The sequence below is a fragment of the Pseudophryne corroboree genome, chromosome 6 (genome assembly GCF_028390025.1).
Source record: "Pseudophryne corroboree isolate aPseCor3 chromosome 6, aPseCor3.hap2, whole genome shotgun sequence".
Lineage (NCBI taxonomy): Eukaryota > Metazoa > Chordata > Amphibia > Anura > Myobatrachidae > Pseudophryne > Pseudophryne corroboree.
This window is the reverse complement of record NC_086449.1, coordinates 136213281-136233534: the sequence shown is the minus strand read 5'-3', so window position 1 is coordinate 136233534 and position 20254 is coordinate 136213281. Positions and strand designations below refer to the sequence as shown.

General features: G+C 47.0%; 1 protein-coding gene across 1 annotated transcript in view; it reads left to right on the top strand.

The window, feature by feature from the left end:
• Positions 1-7598: 7598 nt before the first annotated feature.
• The window catches only part of R3HCC1 (R3H domain and coiled-coil containing 1), a 177735-nt gene continuing 165079 nt past the window's right edge, over positions 7599-20254 (top strand). Inside the window, exon 1 of the mRNA XM_063931878.1 lies at positions 7599-7816. The gene's annotated coding sequence lies outside the window, so the exon portion shown is untranslated. The remainder of the gene's footprint in view (positions 7817-20254) is intronic.

Below are 20254 nucleotides of genomic sequence, written 5' to 3'. Positions count from 1 at the left end.
CTTAAACAAACCACCTCACCATCAGAATCCTCCTGGTCAATTTCCTCCCCAGCGCCAGCAACACCCATATCCTCCTCATCCTGGTGTACTTCAACACTGACATCTTCAATCTGACTATCAGGAACTGGACTGCGGGTGCTCCTTCCAGCACTTGCAGGGGGCGTGCAAATGGTGGAAGGCGCATGCTCTTCACGTCCAGTGTTGGGAAGGTCAGGCATCGCAACCGACACAATTGGACTCTCCTTGTGGATTTGGGATTTCGAAGAATGCACAGTTCTTTGCTGTGCTGCTTTTGCCAGCTTGAGTCTTTTCATTTTTCTAGCGAGAGGCTGAGTGCTTCCATCCTCATGTGAAGCTGAACCACTAGCCATGAACATAGGCCAGGGCCTCAGCCGTTCCTTGCCACTCCGTGTCGTAAATGGCATATTGGCAAGTTTACGCTTCTCCTCCGACAATTTTATTTTAGGTTTTGGAGTCCTTTTTTTTCTGATATTTGGTGTTTTGGATTTGACATGCTCTGTACTATGACATTGGGCATCGGCCTTGGCAGACGACGTTGCTGGCATTTCATCGTCTCGGCCATGACTAGTGGCAGCAGCTTCAGCACGAGGTGGAAGTGGATCTTGATCTTTCCCTAATTTTGGAACCTCAACATTTTTGTTCTCCATATTTTAATAGGCACAACTAAAAGGCACCTCAGGTAAACAATGGAGATGGATACTAGTATACAATTATGGACTGCCTGCCGAGTGCAGACACAGAGGTAGCCACAGCCATGAACTACCGTACTGTACTGTGTCTGCTGCTAATATAGACTGGTTGATAAAGAGATGTCTATGTAACTATGTATGTATAAAGAAGAAAGAAAAAAAAACCACGGTTAGGTGGTATACAATTATGGACGGACTGCCTGCCGAGTGCAGACACAGAGGTAGCCACAGCCGTGAACTACCGTACTGTACTGTGTCTGCTGCTAATAATATAGACTGGTTGATAAAGAGATGTCGTAGTAGTATGTATGTATAAAGAAGAAAGAAAAAAAAACCACGGTTAGGTGGTATACAATTATGGACGGACTGCCTGCCGAGTGCAGACACAGAGGTAGCCACAGCCGTGAACTACCGTACTGTACTGTGTCTGCTGCTAATAATATAGACTGGTTGATAAAGAGATGTCGTAGTAGTATGTATGTATAAAGAAGAAAGAAAAAAAAACCACGGTTAGGTGGTATACAATTATGGACGGACTGCCTGCCGAGTGCAGACACAGAGGTAGCCACAGCCGTGAACTACCGTACTGTACTGTGTCTGCTGCTAATATAGACTGGTTGATAAAGAGATGTCTATGTAACTATGTATGTATAAAGAAGAAAGAAAAAAAAACCACGGTTAGGTGGTATACAATTATGGACGGACTGCCTGCCGAGTGCAGACACAGAGGTAGCCACAGCCGTGAACTACCGTACTGTACTGTGTCTGCTGCTAATATAGACTGGTTGATAAAGAGATGTCTATGTAACTATGTAACTATGTATGTATAAAGAAGAAAGAAAAAAAAACCACGGTTAGGTGGTATACAATTATGGACGGACTGCCTGCCGAGTGCAGACACAGAGGTAGCCACAGCCGTGAACTACCGTACTGTACTGTGTCTGCTGCTAATAATATAGACTGGTTGATAAAGAGATGTCGTAGTAGTATGTATGTATAAAGAAGAAAGAAAAAAAAACCACGGTTAGGTGGTATACAATTATGGACGGACTGCCTGCCGAGTGCAGACACAGAGGTAGCCACAGCCGTGAACTACCGTACTGTACTGTGTCTGCTGCTAATATAGACTGGTTGATAAAGAGATGTCTATGTAACTATGTATGTATAAAGAAGAAAGAAAAAAAAAACACGGTTAGGTGGTATACAATTATGGACGGACTGCCTGCCGAGTGCAGACACAGAGGTAGCCACAGCCGTGAACTACCGTACTGTACTGTGTCTGCTGCTAATATAGACTGGTTGATAAAGAGATGTCTATGTAACTATGTATGTATAAAGAAGAAAGAAAAAAAAACCACGGTTAGGTGGTATACAATTATGGACGGACTGCCTGCCGAGTGCAGACACAGAGGTAGCCACAGCCGTGAACTACCGTACTGTACTGTGTCTGCTGCTAATATAGACTGGTTGATAAAGAGATGTCTATGTAACTATGTATGTATAAAGAAGAAAGAAAAAAAAACCACGGTTAGGTGGTATACAATTATGGACGGACTGCCTGCCGAGTGCAGACACAGAGGTAGCCACAGCCGTGAACTACCGTACTGTACTGTGTCTGCTGCTAATATAGACTGGTTGATAAAGAGATGTCTATGTAACTATGTATGTATAAAGAAGAAAGAAAAAAAAACCACGGTTAGGTGGTATACAATTATGGACGGACTGCCTGCCGAGTGCAGACACAGAGGTAGCCACAGCCGTGAACTACCGTACTGTACTGTGTCTGCTGCTAATATAGACTGGTTGATAAAGAGATGTCGTAGTAGTATGTATGTATAAAGAAGAAAAAAAAACCACGGTTAGGTGGTATACAATTATGGACGGACTGCCTGCCGAGTGCAGACACAGAGGTAGCCACAGCCGTGAACTACCGTACTGTGTCTGCTGCGACTGGATGATAAATGATATAAAAAATATATATATATCACTACTGCAGCCGGACAGGTATATATTATATATTATATAATGACGGACCTGCTGGACACTGTCTGTCAGCAGAATGAGTTTTATTTTTATAGAATAAAAAAAAAAAAACACACAAGTGAAGTCACACGACGAGTGTTTAACTTTTTCAGGCAATCACAATATAAGTATACTACTAACTATACTGGTGGTCAGTGTGGTCAGGTCACTGGTCAGTCACACTGGCAGTGGCACTCCTGCAGCAAAAGTGTGCACTGTTTAATTTTAATATAATATTATGTACTCCTGGCTCCTGCTATAACCTATAACTGGCACTGCAGTGCTCCCCAGTCTCCCCCACAATTATAAGCTGTGTGAGCTGAGCAGTCAGACAGATATATAATATATATAGATGATGCAGCACACTGGGCTGAGCCTGAGCAGTGCACACAGATATGGTATGTGACTGAGTCACTGTGTGTATCGCTTTTTTCAGGCAGAGAACGGATATATTAAATAAACTGCACTGTCTGGTGGTCACTCACTATATAATATTATGTACTCCTGGCTCCTGCTATAACCTATAACTGGCACTGCAGTGCTCCCCAGTCTCCCCCACAATTATAAGCTGTGTGAGCTGAGCAGTCAGACAGATATATAATATATATAGATGATGCAGCACACTGGGCTGAGCCTGAGCAGTGCACACAGATATGGTATGTGACTGAGTCACTGTGTGTATCGCTTTTTTCAGGCAGAGAACGGATATATTAAATAAACTGCACTGTCTGGTGGTCACTCACTATTAAACTCTCTGCACTCTCTACACTTCTACAGTACTCCTCCTAGTCCTAAGCTCCAGTAAATCTCTCTCTCTTATAATCTAAATGGAGAGGACGCCAGCCACGTCCTCTCCCTATCAATCTCAATGCACGTGTGAAAATGGCGGCGACGCGCGGCTCCTTATATAGAATCCGAGTCTCGCGATAGAATCCGAGCCTCGCGAGAATCCGACAGCGTCATGATGACGTTCGGGCGCGCTCGGGTTAACCGAGCAAGGCGGGAAGATCCGAGTCGCTCGGATCCGTGTAAAAAAAGCTGAAGTTCGGGCGGGTTCGGATTCCGAGGAACCGAACCCGCTCATCTCTAGGCTCGGATCAGAAAGACGGATTCCTTGTTCGTGCTTTGTGATGTGCAGAAAAAAGGTTGCCCTGCTTCAAAGCAGTCTATTGTTCTTTCGATTCAGCTTACTATCCAACAGGCCTATGTGCCGGCAGCCTTACCGCTTCCACAGTCTCTGAAGGCCCACTCTACGAGATCAATTGGGTCTTCCTGGCCTGGGAAGAACACCTTTGTGAAGTTTTACAAGTTTGATGCCCTGGCCAAAGAGGATACCCAGTTTGGGCAGGCTGTGCTGCAGATGACTCCCCACGTTACCGCCCATTCTGGAAGCTCTTGGACATCCCCATCCATTGTACTAATCTGTCCCCAAAATCCCTTATGGATTCTAGAGAAAATAGGATTTTAAATACCTTTTCTCGTAGTCCATAAGGGATATTGGGCACCCGCCTCTGTACGGTGACTTTCTGCAGGTTCTCTGTTATGTGTTACCTGTTCAGCTGTTGCTGTTCCTGTTGCCAGCTGTTGCTGGCCCGGTTATGTTATGGTGTGCTGGTGTGTAAATCTCACCACACTTATTGTTGTTATGTTCATTCTCTCAAGTATGTCATTCTCCTTCGGGCATTGTTTTACCTATAACTGACCTGTAGGAGGAGGCATAGAGGGTAGGAGCCAGCACACCCAGTTGAAGAAATGTAAAGTGCACTGGCTCCTTTGGACCCATCTATAACCCATCGTACTAATCTGTCCCCAATATCCCTTATGGACTACGAGAAAAGGATTTACCGGTAGGTATTTAAAATCCTATTTTTCTAACATCACTTTTAAGGGTCTGTTCATCTTCACCACCGCCGGTTACATACAGTATGTGGAGACGTAAGTAACGGGCCTATTCATTATCAGGGTTCCCGATGTGTCCGCCTAGTATTCCGCTTTAAAAGTAGTCTACCGTCGCAGGCAGCGTGCGGTGTCCCTTCTGTACTATCAAGTTGTCTCTTCACTGGTGATGCATTACTGGGAAGAGGCGTGGCTGTGGCCCCGGAATGCCACGCCTCCTCCCAGTAATGCATCAGTGAAGAGACAGCCGGCTAGTACAGAACAGAGGGTAGCACACTACTTTTAAAGTTGAAGCTGCCCAGGGGGATGCAGAAGTGGGCGCTCCCCCGCACTGACAGGGGGAAAAGGGGGAGGGTAGAATGAGAGGAGACCGGCACTGCAGCAGGTGCGCCAAAATGAAATTCTAACTTGGCCCCAGCGTGAAATCATTCTAGCTCCTCTGGCCATATTCATATAGCATTGACTACCAGAGCACTGCTCCTTCCTTTGAGAAGGAGGTCCAGGGTTGTGAATAGTGATCTGATTGGATAACTCTGCCGTGGGAGGCACTTGATATGCCGGCTGTCGGGATCCTGGCGCTCACCATACCGATGCCTGAATCCCGACAGCCTGCATACCGACAACTATTCTCCCTCTTGGGGTGTCCACGACACCCCTGGAGGAAGAACAAATAGCGCAGTGAGCCACCGTGCCCACAGCGTGGCGAGCGCACCAAGCCAACAAGGGTCTCTTTTGCGACCACCCCGCTGCCTGCATGCCGGCGGTCGGGATCCTGGCATCGGTATACCAGGCGCCGGGATTCCAAGTGCCGGCATAACTTATTACACACCTCTGCCGTCTCCACACTAAAGTGGTCATTTATATGGGGTTGGAGTTGCTATCACTGCTACGTCTTTGGAAGCAGCAGTGATAGCGCTGTATGGTGATGCTACAGGAGGCGTCTATTATAAGACACCTCCTGCTGCAGTAGAGATTTGACCTGTGTCCTAGGACGCAGCTTTGGATCTATCTCCTGCCATCAGGCAGCTTGCAGCACCTATTGTGCTGTGCAAGCCGCTCGTTGCAGAGGTCAGGAAATCTCTGTCCTACAACGGAGATCCCTGATCTCTTACCACACCCTAAATTGCAGCGACATGCCTCTGCCGTCACCGCCCCCTGCCTGCCCCATGAATAGCAGCAGACTGTCAATCACTGACAGTCAGACTGCTGCTGTCCTGCTTCCAACATTGCAGGACCCGTACACATGCGCAAAATGGGTCCTGCACATGATATCGCTTTTACAACCCCAGCTGAATGACCACCTAAATGCCCTGCGGCTGTGCACAAGTGACTTCAAGTTGCAAATGCGCAGATGGCCGGCACGGCACTGGTAAATAACACTGCTACTTTGGTAGAAATGTTAGGGATCGTGGGGCAGCTGCTTTTCGTAGCAGCTGTCTCTGCATCGGAGCAGTACTGAATTGATGATGAATAGGCAGGTCCCTTAGAGTTAGAATTAGAACTTGAAAATATGAATTTTCTGCACTTAAGTAGTAGGGTGGGGTTAGCATCAGCAACATTAATAAAATGCCTAAACTTCTATATCTCCTTCAGACAATCTCTACTCATATCCCCAACATCTTATTCTTCTCCGTTCACAGAATATATACAGCCATTATTTAGATCCCCAAATTTCTTACTCTGTGTTTGGAAAAGGGCAGATATCTGGAAGACTTTGACGCATAATTTAAAGTATTTAAGCAAAAACAACCTGGTGGCAACCACACTATTTCCATTGTTTCTCTTCTCTTTATGCCACGGATGAAGTTGGGATTACCAGTGAAACGCGTAAGGCTTTTGTATCAACCTGGATTACTATCGTGTTGTTTTTGCCTCCACACAATCCACTTATCTTGGCTCTTGTGCTGACATAAATTTTACGAGTTACTCAATTTCTCCGTTCACCGCTTTCATCCACCTTGAACTGTACTACCTGGATCCATTGCACGCTGATGCACCATGTGGGTTGCTGCACACTCAGGAAGCTATGGGGACATGGGGCTAAATGTAACAGCCTCCGAGTTGATGTTGAAGATAACCTTGGGTCATCCATGGTGTAGAATCAGAGATCGGCACACAGGAGTAATAAAAGATGCCCCAGATCCTTTTGGTGTAAAAGAGAATGCACCTACTGTACATAACACTCCATGTACCTCCAGGCTAGCTCGGCCTCTTTACATCCCTGGGCTCTAAGGTTAACAATCTGGAAATTTGCACAAGCAATTGATAAGCCCAAGTCTGTTGCCTGGTGGGTATCACAGGAGTAGCAATACAGTTAATAAATAGGCACTAGACCATCTCTCTGCAAAATCTATTCCTTGATTGGACACTTCTATCATGTACTGTATAGTTAGGAGCATGATATGTGATGCGAAATCACACGTGACTATTATGCGAACATCATGTGATATTTTAGTAATAAACGTCAGACTCGCTCACACACTTTGTGTGAGGTACAGTACATGCTGAGTGGTAAAAAGATCCCACAACACATGTGGCTTCCTTTATTTAATGTTTAATTAAAACCTGCATTTGTGCTGTAGAAAATTAACTATTTTTAATACTTTTTCCTCATGGGGAGGGGGGAGGGGGTTATATATTAATCTATATACTGTATATAGTTTCGTTTTTGTGTTTGGCAAATCTAAATGTGAGAGTTTATCAAGCATTCTAAATAGAGGTGAGTGGTGATTCAGGTGCCATTTAATTTTTCAAGCCCAGCCTGTAACATAGCAGTTAGGAGCTGATTGGTTGGTACTCCGTCTACTTTATTGCGCTCCAAGGCTCTGGTGAACCAGAGCAGCATGTCACATGACTTAGAAGCTGCTGGAACCAGCAGCAGGTCACATGACTTAGAAACAGGCGGCTGAGGTGGTCAGTTACACCAGTGACAGAGGCTATAAATAGCTGCTCTCCTAGACCATTGGGTGTTGTGTGAGGGAGCGCTGAGGAGGAGCAGACGTTCTGTGAGGTCACCTGCACTCCTGAGGAGACCGGAGGGCAGCAGACTCCCCTCCCCACAAGGCACAAGGACAGTGGGTGGCAGAAAGGGACCCTCTGTAAGGGAGCAGCTGGTGAGGGGGGAGGCGATTCCCCTCTGAGAGATGCCAGCCCACCTAAGAGGATCCAGTTAAACCGACCAGAGAGAGGTCTGTAAAATACACCACATCCACAGCCCTGCAACACCGTCCTACACTCCCAGCTAAGTGCCTACAGTACATGATCTATCAGTCACTGGCTTTGTAGTGAGTAGCATAGCCCAAGCCTCAGTGACCCTGTAAACACAGTGGTTTGTTGCAACCTGTATAGAAGCAACTTTAATAACCAGGAGCAGCTATAGACTTATATAAGTGAAATTTAAGCCACCTAGGGGCCCATTTATCACTAATCGCATACTCAATGCGATCTGGGTATGATATTAGTGCCCAGAATCGCATTGTAGTATGCGGTTACACCGGGCAAATGTATTAATGAGCACCCACAGGGATTCTGAAAGGTGCCCATCCCTGCAATGTGCTCAGAGTGGAAATGGGACTCCTGCACACGCACTGTCCCGCTAACCACGCATACGCAGCGGCCATTGTAGGGGAGGGTTCTGGAGGAACCCTCTGTCGGCTAAGTTTGGTAAGTGTATCACATAGGCTACTGTGGGCTAACGCCATTTTCAGATGGTATTATCTGCGGGGTCCAAGCTCGGGAATGCTTTGCATTCTGGATCTTGGTAAATCTGGCAGCAGCGCATTCTATGGGGGTTGCAGCTGCAGTTGGGAATGGAAGGATTGCAGTAGATATCAGAGATATCTATTGTGGTCCCTCTGTGATACATTAGAGTGATGCTAAATATTTGCCGTTAAGTCGCATATTTGATGATAAATGTGCCCATAATGAGCTGAGTTTCTTCAAGACTAAGAGTTACCTCAGGAAAGGTATCTAATAAATGACAGCATAAAACGCCTCATTTGCTGCTAAGCTAGTCCCTTTATCTTTGCATTGCCTCCTTCAGGAAGAAACTAAGGCTGGGTACATATCAGGACGATGTGTGTCCCAGCCAACCCAAGGACCTACAGCCATACACACTGCACGATCCAGTGTACCGCTGGGAAATATACCACTACTCGCTGCATTCACCAGCATGTCATCGTCAGCCGGGTCAGCTCATCTGATGTGCATCACATTAGTTAGGGCAATCCTGCCAGCGACAGGTGGGAGCGCGCAATCTCAGGTACACACTGAGCGTTATGGATGATATATTGTCCCAATCCGCACTGGAACGATATGCCATCCAATATATCGCCTAATGTGTACCCAGGGCCTGATTAAGTGTTGCAGCCACCCTAGGCTGATACAGAAGTGGAAGCCACCCCCACCACTAAAAAAATCTGTAATTATGTGTCAAAATTCACCACATATTCAATTACACAAACACACATACAAACACATTTGTGTAAACATATATATCTAATCTGTATCTGTTCAATATATGACTGAGCTGATCATCTTCCCACCCTCCAGCACAACCTCACCTCCCACAATCTCATTATCCATTGGTGGCACGACTATCTCCTCTAGTCCCCAAGTGTTGGCATAATCCTTGACTCCTCCCTCTCCTTCAAACCACACATTCAGCAACTCTCACAAACCTGTCAATTTCATCTCAAAAACACTTCCAGGATCAGACCCTTTCTCACTCAGGATGCCCCCAAGATCCAGTGGCGTGCGGTGAGGTCAGTTGCTGGTGAGGCACTGGCCGGGGGCGGGGCGATGATACGACGCGACTAGCCGTGGTTGGCTCGTGGCGGCCATCTTGGATTTACACACTGCACCAGGTAGAGCCCCATATACACACTGCACCAGGTAGAGTCCCATATACACACTGCGCCAGGTAGAGCTCTTAGGAGATTGTGTGTGTGTGTGTGTGTGTGTGTGTGTGTGTGTGTGTGTGTGAGAGAGAGAGGGTGTGTGGTGTGTGTGTTATTTACCAGACTCAGCAGATCCACTGGCTCCAGATGAAGCAATCCGCCTCCTCTTCTTTGCTCTGTCGCCGGAGTCCCGCAGCCGCATCCTCTTCACAGTGTGCTACGGGGACTGGGAGCCAACAGCCAGACAGTGTGGTGCGGGGGCCGGGAGCCAGACAGCATGGTGTGGGGGCCGGGAGACAGTTGGTGCGGTGCGGGGGCCGGGAGCCAGACAGCGTGGTGTGGGGGCCGGGAGACAGTCGGTGCGGTGCAGGGGCCGGGAGCCAGACAGCGTGGTGCGGGGGCCGGGAGACTGTCAGTGCGGTCAGCGGGGATATTTTTTGGCAGCTACCCTGCTCCTCAGCCATTGCTATCACACCTCCCGACGCCGCTCACAGCTCCTCTAGTGCCAGCCCAGCGCTGCCTCGGAAGCTGAATGGCTGGGCTGATGCTGCTGCAACGACCCTATCTACGATCCACATTTTAATGGCGGCGGGCTACGGGCGGCGAGGAGGGTGGTTGGGAGTGTCCCTTCGCTGGCCCTGCCTTAACCAGGGAGAGCACAGCACTATTCAGGCCAGGACTTCCGGGGGTTCATGAGCTGCAGTTGAGTGTCCAGAAATCCACAAGAGAGGGCACAGGATGAAACGAGGGGAAAGTTAGGGACTCAACTCGGGCAGTACAGGGCGCCACTGCTGGGACTGCAACCCAGCTTGCAGTCGCCCCTCTCTGGCTTCCCGGCGTGCAGTGTCCTCTCTCTGGCTCCCTGGTGTACAGTACACTATGCCGGCGTTTCATCTACCAATGCCGCGGCCGGAGTATCTTGGCTGGGGGAACGGGGCCTTGACTGCTTACTGGCTGCTGTAGCAGGATTTGTCCCCCTGTCTGCTGCTGCATCTGCTGCTGCATCTGCTGCTGCATCTGCTGCTGCCCAATCACTGTGACAGGGGCGTGCTTCTATGGGCTGAAAGCACGTCCCTGCTGCACTGAGGCACCTCTTTAGGTGCCGCTTTCAATGCTTTTTTAATGGGCTTTTACAGCCCTCTGCATGGCCACGCCCCCTGCCCGTCCCTTGCTTCCGGCCATTTACAGTTAGCAGCGAGAGGCACCATTTAAGGTGCCTCCGAAATCTCTTTTTTAATGCTAAAAAAGAGTAGGTTACTATTAGTGATGAGCGGGTTCGGTTCCTCGGAAACCGAACCCCCCCGAACTTCACCCATTTTACACGGGTCCGAGGCATACTCGGATTCTCCCGTATGGCTCGGTTAACCCGAGCGCGCCCGAACGTCATCATCCCGCTGTCGGATTCTCGCGAGATTCGGATTCTATATAAGCAGCCGCGCGTCGCCGCCATTTTCACTCGTGCATTGGAAATGTTAGGGAGAGGACGTGGCTGGCGTCCTCTCCGTTTATTGTTGAACTTGATTGTGCTTTATTGCTTAATTGTGGGGAGGACTGGGGAGCAGCTGTATAATATAGGAGGAGTACAGTGCAGAGTTTTGCTGATCAGTGACCACCAGTTTTATCCGTTCTCTGCCTGAAAAAAACACTCCTTATCTGTGCTCAGTGTGCTGCATATATCTGTGCTCACAATGCTTAATTGTGGGGACTGGGGAGCAGCTGTATTATATAGGAGGAGTACAGTGCAGAGTTTTGCTGACAGTGACCACCAGTATACGTTGTCTGCCTGAAAAAAACGCTCCTTATCTGTGCTCAGTGTGCTGCATATATCTGTGCTCACACTGCTTAATTATGGGGACTGGGGAGCAGCTGTATTATATAGGAGGAGTACAGTGCAGAGTTTTGCTGACAATGACCACCAGTATACGTTGTCTGCCTGAAAAACACTCCATATCTGTGCTCAGTGTGCTGCATATATCTGTGCTCACACTGCTTTATTGTGGGCACTGGGGACCACCAGTATATTATATAGGAGGAATACAGTGCAGAGTTTTGCTGACCAGTGACCACCAGTATACGTTGTCTGCCTGAAAAACACTCCATATCTGTGCTGCATTGTAGTATATAGTAGGAGTAATGTGCATAATTTTGCTGACCACCAGTATATAATATATAGGAGTACGGTACAGAAGGCCACTGCTGTACCTACCTCTGTGTCGTCAAGTATACTATCCATCCATACCTGTGGTGCATTTCAGTTTTGCAGTTTGCTGACCACCAGTATATAATATATATAGCAGTACGGTACAGTAGGCCACTGCTGTACCTACCTCTGTGTCGTCAAGTATACTATCCATCCATACCTGTGGTGCATTTCAGTTTTGCAGTTTGCTGACCACCAGTATATAATATATATAGCAGTACGGTACAGTAGGCCACTGCTGTACCTACCTCTGTGTCGTCAAGTATACTATCCATCCATACCTGTGGTGCATTTCAGTTTTGCACAGTTTGCTGACCACCACTATATAATATATATAGCAGTACGGTACAGTAGGCCACTGCTGTACCTACCACTGTGTCGTCAAGTATACTATCCATCCATACCTGTGGTGCATTTCAGTTGTGCGCAGTATATATAGTAGTAGGCCATTGCTATTGATACTGGCATATAATTCCACACATAAAAAAATGTGGAGGTTAAAATAGGGAAAGATCAAGATCCACTTCCACCTCGTGCTGAAGCTGCTGCCACTAGTCATGGCCGAAACGATGAAATGCCATCAACGTCGTCTGCCAAGGCCGATGCCCAATGTCATAGCAGAGAGCATGTAAAATCCAAAAAACAAAAGTTCAGTAAAATGACCCAAAAATCTAAATTGAAAGCGTCTGATGAGAAGCGTAAACTTGCCAATATGCCATTTACAACACGGAGTGGCAAGGAACGGCTGAGGCCCTGGCCTATGTTCATGGCTAGTGGTTCAGATTCACATGAGGATGGAAGCACTGATCCTCTCGCTAGAAAAATTAAAAGACTTAAGCTGGCAAAAGCACAGTAAAGAACTGTGCGTTCTTCTAAATCACAAATCCCCAAGGAGAGTCCAATTGTGTCGGTTGCGATGCCTGACCTTCCCAACACTGGACGGGAAGAGCTTGCACCTTCCACCATTTGCACGCCCCCTGCAAGTGCTGGAAGGAGCACCCGCAGTTCCTGATAGTCAAATTGAAGATGTCACTGTTGAAGTACACCAGGATGAGGATATGGGTGTTGCTGGCGCTGGGGAGGAAATTGACAAGGAGGATTCTGATGGTGAGGTGGTTTGTTTAAGTCAGGCACCCGGGGAGACACCTGTTGTCCGTGGGACGAATATGGCCATTGACATGCCTGGTCAAAATACAAAAAAAAACAGCTCTTCGGTGTGGAATTATTTCAACACAAATGCGGACAACAGGTGTCAAGCCGTGTGTTGCCTTTGTCAAGCTGTAATAAGTAGGGGTAAGGACGTTAACCACCTAGGAACATCCTCCCTTATACGTCACCTGGACCGCATTCATCAGAAGTCAGTGACAAGTTCAAAAACTTTGGGTGACAGCGGAAGGAGTCCACTGACAACTAAATCCCTTCCTCTTGTAACCAAGCTCCTGCAAACCACACCACCAACTCCCTCAGTGTCAATTTCCTCCTTACCCAGGAAAGCCAATAGTCCTGCAGGCCATGTCACTGTCAAGTCTGACGAGTCCTCTCCTGCCTGGGATTCCTCCGATGCATCCTTGAGTGTAATGCCTACTGCTGCTGGCGCTGCTGTTGTTGCTGCTGGGAGTCGATCGTCATCCCAGAGGGGAAGTCGGAAGACCACTTGTACTACTTCCAGTAAGCAATTGACTGTCCAACAGTCCTTTGCGAGGAAGATGAAATATCACAGCAGTCATCCTACTGCAAAGCAGATAACTCAGGCCTTGGCAGCCTGGGCGGTGAGAAACGTGGTTCCGGTATCCACCGTTAATCCAGAGGCAACTAGAGACTTGATTGAGGTACTGTGTCCCCGGTACCAAATACCATCTAGGTTCCATTTCTCTAGGCAGGCGATACCGAAAATGTACACAGACCTCAGAAAAAGAGTCACCAGTGTCCTAAAAAATGCAGTTGTACCCAATGTCCACTTAACCACGGACATGTGGACAAGTGGAGCAGGGCAGACTCAGGACTACATGACTGTGACAGCCCACTGGGTAGATGTATTGCCTCCCGCTGCAAGAACAGCAGCGGCGGCACCAGTAGCAGCATCTCGCAAACACCAACTCGTTCCTAGGCAGGCTACGCTTTGTATCACCGCTTTCCAGAATACGCAAACAGCTGAAAACCTCTTACGGCAACTGAGGAAGATCATCGCAAAATGGCTTACCCCAATTGGACTCTCCTGGGGATTTGTGACATCGGACAACGCCAGCAATATTGTGCGTGCATTACATCTGGGCAAATTCCAGCACGTCCCATGTTTTGCACATACATTGAATTTGGTGGTGCAGAATTATTTAAAAAACGACAGGAGCGTGCAAGAGATGCTGTCGGTGGCCCGAAGAATTGCGGGCCACTTTCGGCATTCAGCCACCGCGTGCCGAAGACTGGAGCACCACCAAACATTCCTGAACCTGCCCTGCCATCATCTGAAGCAAGAGGTGGTAACGAGGTGGAATTCAACCCTCTATATGCTTCAGAGGATGGAGGAGCAGCAAAAGGCCATTCAAGCCTATACATCTGCCCACGATATAGGCAAAGGAGGGGGAATGCACCTGACTCAAGCGCAGTGGAGAATGATTTCAACGTTGTGCAAGGTTCTGCCACCCTTTGAACTTGCCACACGTGAAGTCAGTTCAGACACTGCCAGCCTGAGTCAGGTCATTCCCCTCATCAGGCTTTTTCAGAAGAAGCTGGAGACATTGAAGGAGGAGCTAAAACAGAGCGATTCCGCTAGGCATGTGGGACTTGTGGATGGAGCCCTTAATTCGCTTAACCAGGATTCACGGGTGGTCAATCTGTTGAAATCAGAGCACTACATTTTGGCCACCGTGCTCGATCCTAGATTTAAAATAGAGATGAGCGCCTGAAATTTTTCGGGTTTTGTGTTTTGGTTTTGGGTTCGGTTCCGCGGCCGTGTTTTGGGTTCGAACGCGTTTTGGCAAAACCTCACCGAATTTTTTTTGTCGGATTCTGGTGTGTTTTGGATTCGGGTGTTTTTTTCCAAAAACACTAAAAAACAGCTTAAATCATAGAATTTGGGGGTCATTTTGATCCCAAAGTATTATTAACCTCAAAAACCATAATTTACACTCATTTTCAGTCTATTCTGAATACCTCACACCTCACAATATTATTTTTAGTCCTAAAATTTGCACCGAGGTCGCTGTGTGAGTAAGATAAGCGACCCTAGTGGCCGACACAAACACCGGGCCCATCTAGGAGTGGCACTGCAGTGTCACGCAGGATGTCCCTTCCAAAAAACCCTCCCCAAACAGCACATGACGCAAAGAAAAAAAGAGGCGCAATGAGGTAGCTGTGTGAGTAAGATTAGCGACCCTAGTGGCCGACACAAACACCGGGCCCATCTAGGAGTGGCACTGCAGTGTCACGCAGGATGGCCCTTCCAAAAAACCCTCCCCAAACAGCACATGACGCAAAGAAAAAAAGAGGCGCAATGAGGTAGCTGTGTGAGTAAGATTAGCGACCCTAGTGGCCGACACAAACACCGGGCCCATCTAGGAGTGGCACTGCAGTGTCACGCAGGATGTCCCTTCCAAAAAACCTGAACCACTAGCCATGAACATAGGCCAGGGCCTCAGCCGTTCCTTGCCACTCCGTGTGGTAAATGGCATATTGGCAAGTTTACGCTTCTCCTCCGACAATTTTATTTTAGGTTTTGGAGTCCTTTTTTTACTGATATTTGGTGTTTTGGATTTGACATGCTCTGTACTATGACATTGGGCATCGGCCTTGGCAGACGACGTTGCTGGCATTTCATCGTCTCGGCCATGACTAGTGGCAGCAGCTTCAGCACGAGGTGGAAGTGGATCTTGATCTTTCCCTAATTTTGGAACCTCAACATTTTTGTTCTCCATATTTTAATAGGCACAACTAAAAGGCACCTCAGGTAAACAATGGAGATGGATGGATTGGATACTAGTATACAATTATGGACGGGCTGCCGAGTGCCGACACAGAGGTAGCCACAGCCGTGAACTACCGCACTGTACTGTGTCTGCTGCTAATATATAGACTGGTTGATAAAGAGATAGTATACTCGTAACTAGTATGTATGTATAAAGAAAGAAAAAAAAAACACGGTTAGGTGGTATATACAATTATGGACGGGCTGCCGAGTGCCGACACAGAGGTAGCCACAGCCGTGAACTACCGCACTGTACTGTGTCTGCTGCTAATATATAGACTGGTTGATAAAGAGATAGTATACTCGTAACTAGTATGTATGTATAAAGAAAGAAAAAAAAACCACGGTTAGGTGGTATATACAATTATGGACGGGCTGCCGAGTGCCGACACAGAGGTAGCCACAGCCGTGAACTACCGCACTGTACTGTGTCTGCTGCTAATATAGACTGGTTGATAAAGAGATAGTATACTCGTAACTAGTATGTATGTATAAAGAAAGAAAAAAAAACCACGGTTAGGTGGTATATACAATTATGGACGGGCTGCCGAGTGCCGACACAGAGGTAGCCACAGCCGTGAACTACCGCACTGTACTGTGTCTGCTGCTAATATATAGACTGGTTGATAAAGAGATAGTATACTCGTAACTAGTATGTATGTATAAAGAAAGAAAAAAAAACCACGGTTAGGTGGTATATACAATTATGGACGGGCTGCCGAGTGCCGACACAGAGGTAGCCACAGCCGTGAACTACCGCACTGTACTGTGTCTGCTGCTAATATATAGACTGGTTGATAAAGAGATAGTATACTCGTAACTAGTATGTATGTATAAAGAAAGAAAAAAAAACCACGGTTAGGTGGTATATACAATTATGGACGGGCTGCCGAGTGCCGACACAGAGGTAGCCACAGCCGTGAACTACCGCACTGTACTGTGTCTGCTGCTAATATAGACTGGTTGATAAAGAGATAGTATACTCGTAACTAGTATGTATGTATAAAGAAAGAAAAAAAAACCACGGTTAGGTGGTATATACAATTATGGACGGGCTGCCGAGTGCCGACACAGAGGTAGCCACAGCCGTGAACTACCGCACTGTACTGTGTCTGCTGCTAATATATAGACTGGTTGATAAAGAGATAGTATACTCGTAACTAGTATGTATGTATAAAGAAAGAAAAAAAAACCACGGTTAGGTGGTATATACAATTATGGACGGGCTGCCGAGTGCCGACACAGAGGTAGCCACAGCCGTGAACTACCGCACTGTACTGTGTCTGCTGCTAATATATAGACTGGTTGATAAAGAGATAGTATACTCGTAACTAGTATGTATGTATAAAGAAAGAAAAAAAAACCACGGTTAGGTGGTATATACAATTATGGACGGGCTGCCGAGTGCCGACACAGAGGTAGCCACAGCCGTGAACTACCGCACTGTACTGTGTCTGCTGCTAATATAGACTGGTTGATAAAGAGATAGTATACTCGTAACTAGTATGTATGTATAAAGAAAGAAAAAAAAACCACGGTTAGGTGGTATATACAATTATGGACGGGCTGCCGAGTGCCGACACAGAGGTAGCCACAGCCGTGAACTACCGCACTGTACTGTGTCTGCTGCTAATATATAGACTGGTTGATAAAGAGATAGTATACTCGTAACTAGTATGTATGTATAAAGAAAGAAAAAAAAACCACGGTTAGGTGGTATATACAATTATGGACGGGCTGCCGAGTGCCGACACAGAGGTAGCCACAGCCGTGAACTACCGCACTGTACTGTGTCTGCTGCTAATATATAGACTGGTTGATAAAGAGATAGTATACTCGTAACTAGTATGTATGTATAAAGAAAGAAAAAAAAACCACGGTTAGGTCACTGGTATATACAATTATGGACGGGCTGCCGAGTGCCGACACAGAGGTAGCCACAGCCGTGAACTACCGCACTGTACACTGGTTGATAAAGAGATAGTAGTATACTCGTAACAACTAGTATGACGACGGTATAAAGAATGAAAAAAAAACCACGGTTAGGTGGTATATAATACAATTATGGTTGGACGGACTGCCTGCCGAGTGCCGACACAGAGGTAGCCACAGCCGTGAACTACCGCACTGTACACTGGTTGATAAAGAGATAGTAGTATACTCGTAACAACTAGTATGACGACGGTATAAAGAATGAAAAAAAAACCACGGTTAGGTGGTATATAATACAATTATGGTTGGACGGACTGCCTGCCGAGTGCCGACACAGAGGTAGCCACAGCCGTGAACTACCGCACTGTACACTGGTTGATAAAGAGATAGTAGTATACTCGTAACAACTAGTATGACGACGGTATAAAGAACGAAAAAAAACCCACGGTTAGGTGGTATATATTATAATACAATTATGGATGGACGGACTGCCTGCCGAGTTCCGACACAGAGGTAGCCACAGCCGTGAACTACCGCACTGTACACTGGTTGATAAAGAGATAGTAGTATACTCGTAACAACTAGTATGACGACGGTATAAAGAACGAAAAAAAAAAACACGGTTAGGTGGTATATATTATAATACAATTATGGATGGACGGACTGCCTGCCGAGTTCCGACACAGAGGTAGCCACAGCCGTGAACTACCGCACTGTACACTGGTTGATAAAGAGATAGTAGTATACTCGTAACAACTAGTATGACTATGACGACGGTATAAAGAAAGAAAAAAAAAACCACGGTTAGGTGGTATATAATACAATTATGGATGGACGGACTGCCTGCCGAGTGCCGACACAGAGGTAGCCACAGCCGTGAACTACCGCACTGTACTGTGTCTGCTGCTAATATAGACTGGTTGATAAAGAGATAGTGTACAATACTACTAATATACTGGTGGTCAGGCACTGGTCACCACTAGTCACACTGGCAGTGGCACTCCTGCAGCAAAAGTGTGCACTGTTTAATTTTAATATAATATTATTTATCATGTACTCCTGGCTCCTGCTATAACAACCTGCAGTGCTCCCCAGTCTCCCCCACAATTATAAGCTTTATATACAATACATTGATGTGCAGCACACTGGGCTGAGCAGTGCACACAGACTGAGTCACTGTGTGACTGTGTATCGTTTTTTTCAGGCAGAGAACGGATATATTAAATAAAACAAACAACTGCACTGTCTCTGGTGGTCACTGGTCACTGTGGTCGTCAGTCACTAAACTCTGTCTGCACTCTGCACTCTCTTCTAATCTACAGTATCACAGCAATCTCTCTCTCTCTCTCTCTTCTAAATCTAATCTAAATGGAGAGGACGCCAGCCACGTCCTCTCCCTATGACTCTCAATGCACGTGTGAAAATGGCGGCGACGCGCGGCTCCTTATATAGAATCCGAGTCTCGCGAGAATCCGACAGCGTCATGATGACGTTCGGGCGCGCTCGGGTTAACCGAGCAAGGCGGGAAGATCCGAGTCGCTCGGACCCGTGAAAAAAAAAGTGAAGTTCGTGCGGGTTCGGATTCAAAGAAACCGAACCCGCTCATCTCTAATTTAAAACCTACGTTGTATCTCTCTTTCTGGCAGACACAAGTCTGCAGAGGTTCAAAGACCTGCTGGTGAGAAAATTGTCAAGTCAAGCGGAACGTGACCCGTCAACATCTCCTCCTTCACATTCTCCCGAAACTGGGGGTGCGAGGAAAAGGCTAAGAATTCAGAGCCCACCCGCTGGCGGTGATGCAGGGCAGTCTGGAGCGAGTGCTGACATCTGGTCCGGACTGAAGGACCTGCCAACGATTCGTGACATGTCGTCTACTGTCACTGCATATGATTCTCTCACCATTGAAAGAATGGTGGAGGATTATATGAGTGACCGCATCCAAGTAGGCACGTCAGACAGTCCGTACGTATACTGGCAGGAAAAAGAGGCAATTTGGAGGCCCTTGCACAAACTGGCTTTATTCTACCTAAGTTGCCCTCCCTCCAGTGTGTACTCCGAAAGAGTGTTTAGTGCAGCCGCTCACCTTGTCAGCAATCGGCGTATGAGGTTACTTCCAGAAAATGTGGAAAAGATGATGTTAATCAAAATTATTATAATCAATTCCTCCGTGGAGACATTCACCAGCAGCAATTGCCTCCAGAAAGTACACAGGGACCTGAGATGGTGGATTCCAGTGGGGACAAATTAATAATCTGTGAGGAGGGGGATGTACACAGTGAAAGGGGTGAGGAATCGGAGGATGATGATGAGGTGGACATCTTGCCTCTGTAGAGCCAGTTTGTGCAAGGAGAGATTGATTGCTTCTTTTTTTGGTGGGGGCCCAAACCAACCAGTCATTTCAGTCACAGTCGTGTGACAGACCCTGTCGCTAAAATGATGGGTTCGTTAAAGTGTGCATGTCCTGTTTATACAACATAAGGGTGGGTGGGAGGGCCCAAGGACAATTCCATCTTGCACCTCTTTTTTCTTTCATTTTTCTTTGCATCATGTGCTGTTTGGTGACAATTTTTTTGAAGTGCCATCCTGCCTGACACTGCAGTGCCACTCCTAGATGGGCCAGGTGTTTGTGTCGGCC